Source organism: Panthera leo, chromosome D1, assembly GCF_018350215.1.
Source record: "Panthera leo isolate Ple1 chromosome D1, P.leo_Ple1_pat1.1, whole genome shotgun sequence".
In the NCBI taxonomy this organism is placed as follows: Eukaryota; Metazoa; Chordata; class Mammalia; order Carnivora; family Felidae; genus Panthera; species Panthera leo.
The window spans coordinates 71105552-71121179 of record NC_056688.1 but is presented as its reverse complement, the minus strand read 5'-3'; the positions used below and the strand labels follow the sequence as shown (position 1 = coordinate 71121179).

The window sequence follows — 15628 nt, the reverse complement described above, 5'->3', positions numbered from 1 at the left end:
GCATCCAACTCTTGTGTTTTTTTTTCATGTTTAAAAAAAATTTTTTTAACATTTTATTTATTTATTTATGTATATATTCATTCATTCATCTATTTATTTACATCCAAGTTAGTTAGATATAGTGCAATAATGATTTCAGGAGTAGATTCCAGTGATTCATCCCCTATGTATAATACCCAGTGCTCATCCCAACAAGTGTCCTCCTTAATGCCCATCACCCATTTAGCCCATTCCCCCCTCCCACAACCCCTCCAGCAACCCTCAGTTCTCTGTATTTAAGTCTCTTATGTTTTGTCCCCCTCCTTGTTTTTATATTATTTTTGCTTCCCTTTCCTTATATTCATCTGTTTTGTATCTTAAAATCATATGACATTTGCCTTTCTCTGGCTGACTAATTTGACTTAACATAAAACCCTCCAGTTCCATCCACATAGTTACAAATGGCAAGATTTCATTGTTTTTGATTGCCGAATAATACTCCATTGTGTGTGTGTATATACACACACACACACACACACACATCTTCTTTATCCATTCATCCATCGATGGGCATTTGGACTCTTTCCATACTTTGGCTATTGTCGATAGCTGAGTGTCCAACTCTTGATCTTAGCTCAGGTCATGATCTCACAGTTCATGGCTTCAAGCCCTGTATTGGGCTCTGAGCTGGCAGAGTGTAACCTGCTTGAGATTCTATCTCTGCCTCTCCCCCTCCTCAAAATAAATAAACTTAAAAAAAATTTTTTTTTTAACGTGCAAAAACTCTCAATCCTATTTTGTGCAATTTTTGGACAGTTCTTCCACTAATTTATAATTTTTAAACATACATTTTGAATATAACTTAATGTTTGCCCAAACGGATAATCCAGTGGCTGTTTACAGTCAGTATGTAAGAGTTAGGGAACAAACTTACTAAAACGAGCAGACAGGCCCTTGTCTTGAAGCTGTGTTGTTTTTACTGACAATGCATATTATTAGGTATAATAATTATGGCTATAGGGTTATGGGTTAATAATTAGGTTATAACCATTATGATGGTGGTGAGCATGATACAGATCATGAATAGAGAAAGGTTTATGCTCTGTTGGCTAGGATTGCCTTGTGATTTTCATGTGCCTTAGGCATTTTTGCTTTTATTTTATAACTGTGTGTAATAAAGGCAAATACAACCCAGGCTGGATTCATTACTACATATTCATTTTCACTCTTAAAGTTTTTTTTTTTACTTATTTGAAAATGAAAACATTTTTGTGGGCCACTAAGCTATATGCCTGCTGTGTCTAATGGATATCAACCCTGTCCCACAGTCACCTCTTAGCACAAATTAGCTCTCTTTAGCTAAATTATTGAGTCTACTCTGTGCCTTTGCATTCAGTTCCTCAAATACACATTTTTACCTTATCAGAACCATAGTATTTTAAACAATCATTATTTTTAAATATGTTCTAACAGCTGTTAAAGCTGATCTGTACCCCAAAACTCTTCTTTTTAGGTCTCTAGACCACTTATTTTCTAAGTAAACTTTAGAACTCCTCTGTTTATCCCAAGAGAAAAATCCTCCTGAAGTTGCATTGTATTTGTAAGTTATCTCAAAGAGATAGGACATTTGTATAAAGACACAACAATGTGATATTCCATTCCAGATTTAGGATAGCATGACCATGCTACAAAGAGGGTTCATGAGCAGTGGTGACAGAGGCAGGAAATAGGGGAAGAAGAGCCTGCAGTCTTCCGGGGTGAGCTCTGAACTAGGGGTGCTCAGTGAGGCTGGGACACGAGCTCCCATGAGTTAACATACTCCCAGCCCTGTAGGTCAAGTGCTAGTTTATTCTTTGCATGAGGGGAAAGGGGGTGCCCTTGGGCAAAGATTGAAAACCATCATTTAGCCGAACGTACCTTCTCCTAGGCGGATATTCTGAAGTGGCTGTAGCTTGGTAGCCCTTACTACCAGTCTTACATATAAGTTTAACAAATTTTTTTCCCAAAAAAAATTTGGGGGAGAAATTCTTATCTTTATTATCAAGCCCAGCCTGCAGCTCCCCCCCCAAGCCTAGCCCACCCAAGGCAGACAGCTAGTAGGGGTCTGTATGTGAGACAAGAAGAGGTACCAGTTCTACTCAAAATGTGTGCACTAACTGGGCTGTGGACAGAGCCTAGACAATCTGGATGGAGGGTAGGTCCTGTGGGGTCATGCCCCCAGCTGCCGCTCCTGCCAGGACCACAGGAGCTTGTACCATCTGAGAGATGGGAGCCACGGGGACGCCCTCAGCGGCAAAACTGAACCAGGTGGCTCTGGGGCCAGCAGCTACAGTTTAGTGTTACCTTCCTTAATGCTGCTATTCAGCAGCTCAATGACTGGGGCTCTGCAGATGATGAGCAGTTTCGGTCCCAATGGGCCAGGGGAGGCTGCTCTGTCAGCCCTGGGGAGAGGGTTTCTACCTCCCAGATGTACTCCCCATCAGGCTGCTCGGCAGCAGGATGTTTTGCAACCTCTGGCTGGTCTGCAGCACTTCCGGAACCACTGCTGGCCTCACTATCACCTGCTCCCCAGGGCAGCACACCAGCAACTAAAACACATATAACATAAAATTCACTATTTAAATCATTTTAAGTGTACAGTTTAGCGGTATTAAGTACATTCATGTTGTTGCACAACCATCACTGCTATCCATCTCTAGAACTCTTTTCATCTTGCAAAACTGAAACTTTGTATCCATCAAACAGTAACTCCCTATGAACTCCTCTTCCCAGCCCCTCACCATTCTAACTTTTCTTTCTCGCTTTCTTTCCTTTCCTTTCTTTCCTTTGCTTTTTCTTTTCCTTCCTTCCTTCCTTCCTACCTTCCTTCCTTCCTTCCTTCCTCTCTTTCTTTTATGTTCTTTTCTTTCTGTTATTTCCCCCTTTCTCTCATGCCCCATGCTTTGAAAACTACCATTCTACTCTACTACTAAGAATTCAGCTTTTTTTTCTGCTCAAGATTCCATATATAAGTGAGACCATGCAATACTTGTCTTTCTGAGTCTTGATCATTTCACTCAGCTTTATAATGTCCAGATTCATCCATATTTTTGCAAATGGCAAGGTTTCCTTTTTCTTAAAGGCTAAGTAATATTTTATTGTATATATGACCACATTTTCTTTATTCATCCATTGAAAGACATTTAGGTTGTTTCCATATCTTGCCTATTGTGAATAAGTTTGCAGTGAATGAACATGAGAGTGCAAATACCTCTTTAAGGTAGCAATTTTATGTCCTTGGATATATATTCTAAGTGGGATTGCTGGATCATATGGTTGTTCTCTTTTTAATTTTTCAAGGAATATCCATACTGCTTTTCATAATGGCTGTATCAGTTAACATTCAGCAGTATATAGGGGTTCCCTTTTTTCCACATCCTTACCAAAACTTCTCTTTTCACTTTTTTTATATTAGCCATCCTAACAGGTGTGAGGCAGTATCACTTTGTGGTTTTCATTTGGTTTCCTGCTGATTAGTGACTCTGAACATCTTTTCACACACCTTTTGGCCATTTGTCTTCTTTGGGAACATGTCTGTTCAATCCTGCCCATTTTTATTTTTCAAGGGTTTTTTTTTTTAAGTTTATTTATTTATTTTGAGAGACAGAGAAAGAGAGCATGAGCAGGGGAGGGGCAGAGAGAGAGAGAGAGAGAATCCTAAGCAGTCTCTGGACTGCCAGTGGAGAGCCTGATGTGGGGCTCAAACCCACAAACCATGAGATCATGACCTAAGCTGAAATCTAGAGTCAGACACTTAACTGACTGAACCACCTAGGCACCCCACTTTGCCCATTTTTTAAATTGGGTTATTGGTTTTTTGCTACTGAGTTGTAAGATTTCCTTATATGTTTTGGATACGAATCCCTCACTGAATGTATGATTTGCAAAAGTTTTCTCTCATTTTATAGATTGCTTATTCATTTTATTGACGTTCCCTTTACAGTGCAGAAACTTCAATTTGACATAGTCTCACTTGTGTTTTTGCTCTTGTTGACTATCCTTTTGGTGACTGACCCACAAAATCACTGTCAAGACCAATGTCAAGGAGTTTTTCCCCATGTTTTCTTCTAGAAGTTTTACAGTTTTAGGTCTTAAGTTTAAGTCTAATCTTTTTTTGATTGGATGTTTGTATGTTGTGTAAGGTAAGGATCGAATTTCATACCTTTGCATGTGGATATCCAGTTTTCACAACATCGGTTACTGAAGAGGCTGTCCCCTTTCCCCACTATGTATTCTTGGTACCTCTGTCAAAAATCATTTGACTGTGGAAACTTTGTGTTGTGTGGAGCAGTGTTAGCCCCGCAGTCAGCCTTTTACGGGTCTTCAAGGCTTGAGTCTGTCTTTTCCTCAAGATGAATGATAAGCCAGACTTGTCCAAAGTGGAGAAGCTTGACAGGTCAAAATGGAAGAAAATGAAACTAAAGAAAAAAATACTCTTTCCTCAAAGGAAACTATCTAGCAAGAGAAAGAGTTGTTGAAACATCATAAAATGGGGATCCTTGAAGAGCAAATTCAGCATTGCCTGAATGTTTGGTTTGGGGCTTGTTTTTTTTGGTAAACCTATGTGTTTGTAGAGATTGTAGGCACCTTCTGATGTCTTCTTACTTACCCTTTCTCCTTGGCTAAGAGGTCAGGAGTAGCCAGTGTTCCCTTATGTTTGTTTTTAAAATTTCCATTGGTGCATAAACTCCAGCTGGCAAATGCTATCAATAATCTCAGCATTGATGACTTTTGTGTGTGAAGTTATTTCACCCCCTACAGGATAAGCCACTTTTAACCTTCTGCATTGGGTGCCTCCATTGTTCCATAAACTTCATGATGTGGCATGTGTTTATAGCTTCTCAAAGGTTATTTTCATTTCTAATGTACCAACAAAATAATAAACATAATCCAAAAATTATTTGTGCATGATTTTATTTCTGGGTTCTCTATTCTGTTCCATTGATCTATGTGTCTATTTTTATATCAATACCATACTGTTTTGATTATTATAGCTTTGTAATATAGTTCAAAAGCAGGAAGTGTGATGTCTCCAGCTTTGTTCTTTTTGCTGAAGATTGCTTTAGCTCTTTGAGTCTAATTTTGTTCCATTAAATTTTAAGATTTTTTTTTCTAATTTTTGTTTCTATTTCTGTTAAAACTGCTATTGGAATTTGGACAAGTATTGCATTGAATCTGTAGTTCATTTTGGCTGTATAGACATTTTTTTTAAAAAATGTTACTCCACCATTATTTTTTTTAAGTTTATTTATTTATTTTGAGAGAGAGAAAGAGAGTACAAACAGGAGAAGGCCAGAGAGAGGGAGAGAGAGAGAATCCCAAGCATATTCTGCATTGATAGCTCAGAGCCCACTGTAGGGCTTGAACTCATGAACCATGAGATCATGACCTGAGCTGAAACCAAGAGTCAGACGCTTGAGCCACCCAGGTGCCCTGGCACCCCAGATCAATAGACAATTTTTTTTCTTTTTTTTCTATTTTTGTTTTATTTAATTTACATCTAAGCTAGCATATAGTGCAACAATGATTTCAGGAGTAGATTCCTTAATGCCCCTTACCCATTTAGCCCATCCCCCCTCCCTTAACCCCTCCAGCAACCCTCTGTTCTCTATATTTAAGAGTCTCTTATGTTTTGTCCCTCTCCTTGTTTTTATATTATCTTTGCTTTCCCTTATGTTCATCTGTTTTGTATCTTAAATTCCACAAATGAGTGAAGTCATATGATATTTGTCTTTCTCTGACTAATTTCACTTAGCATAATACACTCTAGTTCTATCCACATAGTTGCAAATGGCAAGATTTCATTCTTTTTGATTGCCAAGTAATACTCCATTGTATATGTATGTACCACATCTTCTTTACCCATTCATCCATCGATGGACATTTGGGTTCTTTCCATACTTTGGTTATTGTTGATAGTGCTGCTGTAAACATTGGGGTGCATGTGCCCCTTTGAAACAGCACAGCTGTATCCCTTAGATAAAGACCTAGCAGTGCAATGTCTGGGTTGTAGGGTAGTTCTATTTTTAATTTTTTGAGGAACCTCCATCCTGTTTTCCAGAGTGGCTGCAGCAGTTTGCATTCCCACCAACAGTGCAAAAGGGTTCCTCTTTCTCTGCATCCTCGCCAACATCTGTCATTGCCGGAGTTGTTAATGTTAGCCATTCTGACAAGTGTGAGGTGGTATCTCAGTGTGGTTTTGATTTGTATTTCCCTGATGATGAGTGATGTGGAGCATTTCTTCATGTGTCAGTTGGCCATCTGGATGTCTTCTTTGGAGAAGTGTCTATTCATGTCTTTTTCCCATTTCTTCACTGGATTATTTGTTTTTTGGGTGTTGAGTTGGATAAGTTCTTTAGAGATTTTAGATACTAACCTTTTATCTGATGTATAATTTGCAAATGTCTTCTCCCATTCCGTTGGTTGCCTTTTAGTTTTTCTGATTGTTTCCTTCACTGTGCAGAAGCTTTTTATGTTGATGAGGTCCCAATAGTTCATTTTTGCTAGACATTTTTAAAATATTAATTCTTTCAATCCATAAACATAGGATATCTGTTCATTTATTTGTGTCTTACTCAATTCTTTTCATTAGTGTTTCACAGTTTTTAGTGTAGTTTTGTAGTTTAGTAGTTTCAATATCTTTTACCTATTTGGTTACATTTATTCCTAAGTATTTTATTCTTTTTGATGCTAGTGTACAGGGGATTTTTTTTCTTAACATCTTTTTTGGGTAGTTTATTGTTAGAATATAGAAACACAATTGATTTTTGTGTATTGATTTTATATCCTGTATCTTTATTGAATTCATTTATCAGTTCTAACAGTTTTTTTGATGGAGTCTTTAGAGTTTTCTATATAAGATTATGTCATCTGCAAACAAACAATTTTACTTCTCACTTTCTGATTTGGATGCTTTTGTTTCTTTTACTTGAAATGCTTTGGCTATGAATTTCAGCACTATTTTGATTAGAAGTGCTGAAAGTGGGCACCTTTGTCTTGTTCCTGATAATAGATGAAAAGCTTTCAGCTTTTTGCCATTGAGTATCAAGTAAATGACAGAGTGGGCTTGTCATACATGGCCTTTTTTTAATGTTGAGGTTGGTTCCTCCTAATTTGAGAGTTTTTATCATGAAAGGATGTTGAATTTTGTCAAAAATTTTTCTGCATCTATTGAGATGATCATATTTTTAAAAACTATATGAATAAATAAAGATTTCTTTTTTTTAATGTTTACTCATTTTTGAGAGAGACAGAGACAGAGTGCAAGCAGGGGAGGGGCAGAAAGAGAGGGAGACACAGACTCAAAAGCAGACTCCAGGCTCTGAGCTGTCAGCACAGAGCCCATTGTGGGGCTTGAACTCATGAACTGTGAGATCATGACCTGAGCCGAAGTTGGGCACTTAACCAACTGAGCCACCCAGACACCCCTAAAGATTTCAATAAATACAATTACGTAGACAATTATAAAATCTAGTTTTGTGGTAATAGTAGTTTATAACTGCACTTTTTGTTTTCTACATGTTTTAGCAGGTCAATAAAACTTTTAAAAAGATTTTATTTTTAACTAATCTCTTTACCCAACGTGGGGTTCGAGCTCACAACCCTGAGATCAAGATCACATGCTTTACCAACTGAATCAGTCAGTTCAGATTAATAATTTTTATTTATTTGTTTATTTACGTTTATTTATTTTTGATAGAGACAGAGCACAAGTCGGGGAGGGGCAGAGAGAGAAGGAGACACAGAATCCGAAGCAGGCTCCAGGCTCCGAGCTGTCCGCACAGAGCCTGACGGACACAGGGCTTGAACTCACAAACCGTGAGATCATGACCTGAGCCAAAGTCAGACGCTTAACCCACTGAGCCACCCAGGTGTCCCTTTATTTATTTTTTTTAAAAAGACACATTTATTCAGCATCGTGATCAGATTATTACATTTAGCAATCAATAGCATGGGTGCAAAAAAAAAAAAAAACTACATTAAAACCCTTTTTTGGAATGCTTTATACTTTCCACAGAACAGAAACTAAAATAACCTCTTATGCGATTAGTCACAAATACAGCCCTTGAATTTTTGTCCATACACATGAGTATTGTCTCAAACATGTCTTCTTTGTAGCAGCTAGGCCCCACCACCACTGTGCTTGACTGAGTTCAAAAATCTGTTGTAACCTGTAACTTCCCTGTCACTTCTCTGGCTCTCCTCTCCTGCTAAGCTTTGTTTCCTGGAAGTAATTAAAACCTTCTGCCACTCCCATAGCCACTGCTGCTGGAACCACCATAGCCACCTTGGTTTCATGGTTTGGCAGAGTATTGGCCTCCACCACCATACGGGCCAGGGCTTCTGCCTCCAAAACTTCCTCCTCATAGGGGCCCAAAATGTCAAGATTGATTGTTGTAATGGCCAAAATCATTATAGCTTCCACCACCTCCAGAGTTGCTTCCATCATTACCAAATCCGTTACAGCCATCCCCACTGCCACTATCCACCACCACCTCGACTACCACCAAGGCCACCTCGCCCACCGAAGTTTCCTCCATGGCTGGAGTTGTCATTCCCACCAAAACCACCTCTACGACCACCACCAAAATTTCCAGAACCACTTCGACCTCTTTGGCTGGATGAAGCACCAACCATCTGTTGCTAAATAGAGGTTTCCTTACTTCACAGTTGTGGCCATTCACAGTATGGTATTTCTGAATGACAGTCTTGTCTACAGAGTCATGGTTGCCAAATGTTACAAAAGCAGAGCCTCTCTTTTTGCCACTGCTTCGGTCGGTCATGATTTCAATCACTTCAATTTTCCCATACTGTTCAAAATAATCTTTTAGGTAATGTTTTTCAGTGTCTTCTTTAATGCTACTGACAAAAATCTTTTTCACAGTTAAGTGGGCACCAGGTCTTTGAGAATCTTCTCTAGAGACAGCCCTCTTTGGTTCTACAACTCTTCCATCCACCTTGTGTGGCCTTGCATTCGTGGCTGCGTCCACCTCTTCCACAGTGGCATGCACACGTGACAAACCCAAAGCCTCTGGAGCACTTGGTGTTGGGATCTCTCATTACCACACAGTCCGTAAGCATTCCCCACTGCTCAAAATGGCTCCTCAGACTCTCATTGGTTGTTTCAAAGCTCAAACCTCCGATGAAAAGCTTCCGCAGCTGTTCAGGCTCTTTGGGAGACTCTGACTTAGACATGATGGCGGTGGGAGGGGAGACTTTCACGATGCTTACTCGGCAGCGTCTGTGGGCAGAAAGACCAGATTAATAATTAAAAAATTTTCTTTTTCTAAAAGCTAGTATTATTATAACAGTGTTTATCTCCACATTTGGCTTTTTTTTAATAATTTAACTAATACATTTAAAAGAATTGTTCCTTTATGCTTTTGGACGCACACATATCAGGATGCAATGTTGTGACATCAACAACCAAACTTTGCTGTTAAAGAAGAAGTTAAACTGGTATAAATTCAAATTAGATTATAACCTTCAGATGTTAAATGTAACCTGCATGGTAACCCCAAAGAAAATTACTGTAGATTAATTATACACAAAAGGAAATGTGAAATTACACATTTCATTTAAAATTTAATCACAAAAGAAGACAGTAATTCAGAAAATGAGAAACAGAAGAGTTATAAGGCATTTAGAAAACAAACAACAAAATTATAAAAGTGAGTTTTTCCCTTATCAGTAACTATTTTAAATAGAAGTGGATTGAACTTTCCAACCAAAGGAGATTAGCTGAGTGGATAAAAACACATGATCCAACTATATGCTATCTACAAAAGATTCATTTTAGATCCCAAAACACAAATAGATTGAAAGTGAATATATGGAAAAATACTGCAGAAATAGTAACCAAAAGAGAGCAGGGATGTCTAAACTGATGTCAGACAACTTATACATTATTTTTTAAATGCTTATTTATTTTTGAGAGTGAGAGTGCACATGCATGTGAGCAGGGGTCAGGGAAGGGCAGAGAGAGAGGGAGACAGGATCTGAAGTAGGCTCTGTGCTGTCAGCGCAGAGCGTGATGTAGGGCTCAAACTCATGAACCCTGAGATCCTGACCTCATGACTTGAGCCAAAGTCAGATGCTTCACTGACTGAGCCACCCAGGTGATCCAAACAAAGTATACTTTATAAAGTTTCCAAAGAGACAAAGAAGAATATTACATGTTAATAAAATGCTCAGTACAGCAAATACATATACCAGTTGTAAATGTTTACATGTCTAATGACAGATCATCAAAATATGTGAAGTAAAAACTGACAGAATTCAAGGGAGCAATAGTTCTGCAATAATAGTCCAAGACTTTACTGTACCACCACTCTCAGTGTAGATGCAACAACTAAACAGAAGATAAGTAAGCAAATAGAGGGCTTACTAGAATAAACTACGGTAGATCTGACAGACATCCATAGAACACTCTACCCAAGAACAGCATACGTATTCTTCCCAAGTGCACTTAGAACATTTTCAGGGTAGACCATATGTTAGGCCTCCAGTTAAGTCTCAGTAGCTTTAAGAAGACAGATACCGTGCAAAGTGTCCTCTCCAGTCACATCAGAATGAAGTTAAAACTCAATAACAAAAGAAAAACTGGAAAATTCACAAATTTGTTGAAATTAACATATCCTTAACCAACAAATGGGTCAAAATAGAAATCACAAGGGAAATTAGAAAATACTTAGAGGCAAATGAAAACACAGCAAACTAAAATTTGGTACAGTGAAAACAGTGCTAAGGAACAAAGCTATAAATGCTTACATTAAAAAATGAGAGTGACATTAGCATCACGGTGGCATAAGACATTAGTCTTTTTTTCTCTCCCTTTTTAAACAACTAATTAGACATTCATCCACAAGCAAAATATCTCTGTAAGAAGTGTTGGACCCAGTTTAATATGCCAAGAGACCTGGATAACTCTTGCCCACCAGTGCATCTAAAAACAGGCAGACAGATTTTGGATCTCAGTAAAGATTTTAGAGTCAGCAAAACTGCTGCACCCCCTCTCACTGGCCAAGAAAAAAAGCCTGGAGAATGCTGACCTGGGAAGATATCCTTGGGTGAGAGAGAACTTATAGAGGGTCAGCCTGCCTGAGGGGAGATTCTAGAACACCACTAGAGCAGGAAAGACACGAGTCTGGTCATAGTAGAGAGGGAAGAACTCTGCCAGAGCCACCCTTCCAACCAAAAGAGACACTGCACAGGGCCACACTGTTCATCCATGGTGACCTCTCCTGTGGAGGAGGTAGAAATTGGTGAGTTCCTGGCTACCTTACTTGTGTGGTGGTGACTAGAGAAATCTGTTTGTATCCAACAACATGCAGCCCACTGAGGTGAGACCTCATGACTAAGTGGAGGCAAGACAGAGTAAGAAGCAGATAAGAACATCAAAGTAATTCAGTTCCTGGTGACTACTTCAGGACCTCAGCATGAACTCTGCTGATAAGGCTCTGGGAGTACAACCACATTAAGATCTCCCCACTGGGTCCACAGGCACTCGTACGCCAACAGTGCTAATGCACACCTCCCAACACGCACACGCATGTGCACACACACACTCTGTGACAAGATCCTCGTGTGCTCCCAAGTGCAATGGTAATAGAGGTCCAGTAATCAGAGTACTCTCAGGAAAATGGAACAGGGCTATGGACAAGGGAGAAACCACCACTTTTTGGAAAACCAGAGAGAGGCATCCAGCAGCAAGCCTGGTGACTTCTAAGAACAAGAAAAGATGTAAAAGCTTAAGAATTCTGCCACAAGAGGAAGAAAAAAGAGTGGGGCAGGTCTACTCATTCAAAAGCTGAGGAAAACCCACATATAGCAGCACCAATCAACAGTACCCCATATGAAGGCAACCAATAAAGATTTAAAGAAATGTCTACTACTTCAAGTAGCAATGTAAAAATATAAGGGACATGAAAAATCAAGGAAATATATCATCCCCAAAAGATATCAATAATCCTCACGTAACTTAGCTAAAAGGTGTATAGTATGATCTAATAGATAAAGAACTCAAAATAGCTACTTTAAAAAAAACTCAAGCTAATCGGGCGTGTGGGTGGCTCAGTTGGTTAAGTGTCCCACTTCGGCTCAGGTCATGATCTCATGGTTTCTGAGTTGAGCTCTGCATGGGGCTCTGCATGCAGAGCTCCAAGATCCAAGCCTGGAGCCTGCTTCAGATTCTATATCTCCCTCTCTGTCCTTCTCCCACTGGCACTCTGTGTTTATCTCTCTCAAAAATAAACATTTAAAAAAATTAAGCTAAAAGAAGACTCAGACAATGCAATGAAACAGAAAAGAAAAGAAGGAGAAAAGAAAAAGATCAATCTGAGTTCTTTTTTTTTAAACGTTTATTTATTATTGAGAGACAGAGAGACACAGAGTGTGAGCAGGGGAGGGGGCAGAGAGAGGGGGAGACACAGAATCTGAAGCAGGCTTCAGGCTCTGAGCTGTCAGCACAGAGCCCGACGTGGGACTTGAACTCACAAACTGCGAGATCGTGACCTGAGCCGAAGTCGGTAGCCTAACCAACTAAGCCACCCAAGCACCCCCTGAGTTCTTTATGAAAGAGAAATAATAAGAAGAACCAAATTCTGGAGCTGAGGAATTCAATGAATGAGATGAAGAATGTGATAGAATAAAATAGAATGAAGAAATAGAATAAAATAGAGATGCAGCAGACAGCATCTGTATTAGAGTATACTAGATTAAAGAATAAATGACTTAAAGGACAGGAGTTTTGAAATGACACAGAAGAGAACAAAGAAAAAAAGAGCAGAGAAAGCCTGCATGATCTAAGAGAATCCATCAAAAGGACAAATACCAAAACAATCAGGATTCCAGAAGGAGAAGAGAAGGAGAAGGGGGCAGAAAGTTTATTTAAAGAAATAGCTGAGAACTTCCCAAACTTGGAGAAAGACTTGAATATCCAGTTTCAATGAAGCTAATAAATTACCATATTATCTAAATGCCAAAAGACCTTTCTCCAAAACACATTATAAGGAAACTGTTAAAAATCAAAGAGAAAGAAAGAATCCTAAACACACAGCCAGGGAAAAAAGTGTAACCTCCAAAGAAACCCCCATTAGGCTATCAGTTGATTTCTCAGCAGAAATCCTTCAGGCCAAGAGAGAATGGAATGACATATTCAAAGTGTTGGAAAATAAAAACTGCAACTATAATACTCTATTCAGTGAAGTTATTCTTCAGAGATGAAGAAGGAATGACTTTCCCAGATAAACAAAAGCTGAGGGAGAAATGCTGAAAGAATTTCTCAGAGCTGAAATGAAAAGACAATAATCAGCGACATGAAAACTTATGAAAGTACACAACACCCTGGTATAGGTGAAAAATATACAGGCCAGATTTAGAAACCTCTAAAATAGAATGGTTGGTCAGCCACTTAACTATAAAATAAAGGTTAAAAGAGTATTAAAAATAACTATAGTAACCATAATTTCTTAATGAATACACAACATAGAAAGTAAGTGTGACATAAAAAGAGGGGGGGGCGGTAAAAGGTGGAGCCTTTGTAGGAGATTGAAGATAAGTTGCTATCGGCATAAAATGGAACATTTTATCTATAAAATGGTTTATGTAAGCCTCATGGTAACCACAAAGCAGGAATCTAAGGTAGATTTACAAAAGAAAAACAAGAGAAGCAAAACATACCATCCTAGAATATCGACAGTTTAGAGAGGTAGGCAGAAATAGAAAAAGAGCAATGCCAGTACAAAACAAACAGAAAACAGTCAATAAGGCAAATATGGCATTACTAAGTCCTTACGTATCAATAATTACCTAAATATAAATGGATTCAATTCATCAGTCGGAAGGCACAGAGTGGCTAGATGGATTGAAAAATAGAAAAAAACAAAACAAGATCCAACTATATACTACCTACAAGAGACTTACTGCAGTATTAAGGACACACATAATCTCAAAGTGAAGGTATGGAAAAATATATTCCATGCAGTGGTAACCAAAATAAAGCAAAGGTAGCTATACTTATATCAGAGAGTATAAACTTTTAAGCCAAAAACAATAATGAAACAAAATGATAAAAGGGTCAATTCATCAAGAAGATATAACAATTAATTATACACACTAGTATATACACATATACACAGTTAATATATACACATCCAGTATCAGAGCACCTAAACATATTAAGCAAATACACACATCTGAAGGGAGAAATTGACAACAATACCATATGAGTGGAACTTTAATACTCCACTTTCAGCAGTGGGTATGTCACCTAGACAGAAAGTCAACAAGGTAACAATGGACTTGAACCATACATTAGACCAAATGAGATTTGTAGATTGTTCCTTCCAATAGCAGAAGAATATACATTCTTTTCAAATGCACACAGAATATTCTCAAGGAAAGATGATATGATAAGTGATAAAACAAGCCTCAGAAAATTTTAAAATATTAAAGTCATACCAAGTATCTTTCCTGACCACAATGGTAAGAAACTAGAAATCCACAACAGGGAAGCTGGAAAACCCACGAATATGTGGAAACTAAACAACACATTCTTGAACAACTAATGGGTTGAAGAAATCAAAGGGAAAATAAAAAATATTTCAAAACAAAAATGGAAATATAACATCCCCAACGGACCTATAGGATGATATGAAAGCACTTCTGGGATGGAGCTGTATAGCAGTAAACACATATATTAAGAAATTAAATCTCAAATAGCAACCTAACTTTATACCTCAAGGAATTAGAAAAAAAAAGAAAGAAAAAATTAAGCCCAAATTTATCAGACGGAAAAAGATAATAAAGATAAGAGTGGAAATAAATGAAATAGAAACCAGGAAAGTAATAGAAAATATCAACAAAACTACAACTGATTTTTCAAAACGATAAACAAAATTGATAAACCCTAGCAAACCTAAGAAAAAAAGAGAGAAGACAAGTTAATCAAAAATGGTTGATACTATCAAATTGATACTACCAAAATACATAGGATCAATACACAACTGCTATGAACAATTGTATGCCAACAAATAGATAACCTAGATGAAATGGAGAAATTTCTAGAAACATACAACCTACAAGACTGAATCAAGAAGAAAAAAATTGAGGGGCCTGGATGGTTCAGTCAGTTAAGCCTCTGACTTCAGCTCAGGTCATGATCTTGCAGTTTATGGGTTCAAGCCCCTCATTGGGCTCTGTGCAGACAGCTCAGAGCCTGGAGCCTGCTTCAGATTCTGTGTCTCCCTCTCTCTATGACCCTCCCTTGCTCACACTCTGTCTCTGTCTCTGGAAAGTAAATAAACAAAAAAAAATTTTTTTAAAGAAAAAAAATTGAATAGACTAATAATAAGTAATAAGATTGAATCAGTAATCATAAAGCTCCCAATGCAGAAAAACCCCAGGACCAGACTGCTTCAGTGGCAAATTCTACTAAACGTTTAATGAAGAATTAATGGCAGTCCTTCTCAAAGTCTCCCAAAAAATTGAAGAGGAGGGAACACACCCAAACTCATTTTACAAAGCCAGCATTACCCTGAGACCAAAGCCTGCAAGGACACTACAAGAAAAGAAAGCTACAGACCAATATCCCTGATGAGTATACATGAAA

General features: G+C 38.2%; 1 long non-coding RNA gene and 2 pseudogenes across 1 annotated transcript in view; 2 read left to right on the top strand and 1 right to left on the bottom strand.

Annotated features, from left to right (window-relative positions):
* Positions 1–4333: 4333 nt before the first annotated feature.
* On the top strand, positions 4334–4576 carry LOC122201261 (annotated as a pseudogene).
* Positions 4577–7983: 3407 nt separating this feature from the next.
* On the bottom strand, positions 7984–11196 carry LOC122200051 (annotated as a pseudogene).
* Positions 11190–15628, top strand: part of LOC122200055 — a 67135-nt gene continuing 62696 nt past the window's right edge. The window contains exon 1 of the long non-coding RNA XR_006193706.1: positions 11190–11282. This is a non-coding gene — a long non-coding RNA (uncharacterized LOC122200055). The remainder of the gene's footprint in view (positions 11283–15628) is intronic.